The 1,874-nt window shown below is 40.7% G+C and overlaps 1 protein-coding gene across 1 annotated transcript in view; it reads right to left on the reverse strand.

Moving 5' to 3' along the window:
* LOC107753402 (protein Jade-3) overlaps positions 1 to 1,592 on the reverse strand; it is a 26,049-nt gene extending 24,457 nt beyond the window's left edge. Inside the window, exon 1 of the mRNA XM_016569532.1 lies at positions 1,372 to 1,592. The gene's annotated coding sequence lies outside the window, so the exon portion shown is untranslated. The remainder of the gene's footprint in view (positions 1 to 1,371) is intronic.
* Between the last annotated feature and the right edge of the window lie 282 nt (positions 1,593 to 1,874).

Here is a 1,874-nt window from a genome sequence, read left to right on the forward strand (position 1 = left end):
ATTTTTGATTGACATTTAAACTCCTATCTGATTTTCTATATTTAAAAAAAAAAAAGGTCTTATTTTATTTGGGCTAGTTAAATTATTTTTCGGGCTACCAAAATCTGAAGAGCACCTGCCCGAAGGGCTACCAGGGATTTTGAAATTTTGCGAGCCCTGGTACTTGTACTTAAGTACACATTTTCAGTACTCTTTCCACCACTGCCAGCTAGTGCACAGACTACTTCACCTCGGCAGCTAACCCACACTTGCCTAGTGTACCAGCAAACCTTCATTTAGTGACTATTAAATGCACTATAAAACTGATCTTAGTAAAGCTGCACTGTAAAGCAGCTGTAAAGTTACTAACCCCAACATTAGTTAATAAGTACCTTAAATGTTTAAACTTAAATCTGTAACGTTAAATTAACCATAGACTAAAAGTTTACAGATTAAAGCCTGCGCCCAGGGATTCCGCGGGAAGCAGTGGGCAGGAAACGGAAGCTCGAGAAGGCCATTCCCGCATTCCAACAACAGTACTTCCGCTCCAAACTTTGTTGCACTGTGCTCGTACTGCTTCAGAATTAAAACTCGGTTATATTGGTTTCGTGTCATTTATTCATTAAATTTTTTACAGAGTGCACTATACACTTATTCGTTCTGTCGGTTGAATTGCACTAATGATTTAGCATTAGTGTTCTTTACCCAGCGAGGAAGACAAATACATTTCACAAGGCTTTAAAAACGAAGTTGTTTCATTACGTTACACGGTTCATATTCATAACAAAAAATGGACGACAAGATCCAGCGAATAAATATATAAGTGTAATTATGCAACAACCCAGTGCCCATTCACCAAATGCACATCGCCTCTTTGTAAAACTAAAGCATGATGCAACGAAAACAAATGTTTAACGTTGTGTTGTTATGACTATTTCCCACTCAGTTATTCCCATGCTGGGTGAACAGATAAACTCTGCAAATTCACACAGCTAAATAAAGAACGGAAGGGTAAACAAAGCAATGCTTTCCAGTAAAGTCTCACTAAACAGCACTACTGTGTGTGTCTGTGTGAGCATTAGGTGCTCGTGTCCTCCATTGCTGCACGCGCGAGGGTTTCTGACGGCCTTGGCGCCAAACTCGAGCAATCTCCAGTCACTACAAAACCTTCTACCGTGCTTCCTGTGTGTATATAACAACATTCTGTGCGTGATCGCAAACTTTAACGCAAGCATAATGTTATCGCTGCTACCAATATTGTCCCAGTTGTCTAATACGAACGTAAAATCCTGCTTTGGATCTGTAGAAAGCAGCAGGCCCCGCTGCCTGGATAACTGGCACACTGAGCCCTGTGTGAACACACGAGCAGTATTGTTCGTGCTGCACCCTTACCTCACATCCAAAAATTCAGTGTTTCGGGACGAACGCACAAGGCGGTAGACTCCGCAAAGCCGTCTTCAAGTCAGCAGTCCAGAGATGCGGCATATACTCGTATTTTCGTGATTTTTTTTCTTTTCTGTCCCACTGTCAATATCCCAAAAGCAGAAATCACCCTCTCACCACGACACAACAGCTCTATTGTACTACCCGACCGCTGGGTCCTAAACTCCACCCAATTCATGGCCCTTCTAACTGAGAGCGCCAGTGGAACATGGACTATTTAGCATACTTGTCAGGGTTAGTTAAACATCTTTTAGTTGCCACAATGGAGGACTGTGATGTAGTTAATTATTACGTTTTTAATAGTATTTGTAGTTTGCAATGCATGAACAATTTGCTTGAAATGTACAAAATGAAATAAAATATTATATATATATATATATATATATATAAAAGTGACGGTCGTGGCCTAATGGTTAGAGTCGGATTTGTAACCTGAAGGTCACAGGGTTGAG

Source organism: Sinocyclocheilus rhinocerous, unplaced genomic scaffold (assembly GCF_001515625.1).
Source record: "Sinocyclocheilus rhinocerous isolate Xijiao unplaced genomic scaffold, SAMN03320098_v1.1 scaffold4913, whole genome shotgun sequence".
In the NCBI taxonomy this organism is placed as follows: domain Eukaryota; kingdom Metazoa; phylum Chordata; class Actinopteri; order Cypriniformes; family Cyprinidae; genus Sinocyclocheilus; species Sinocyclocheilus rhinocerous.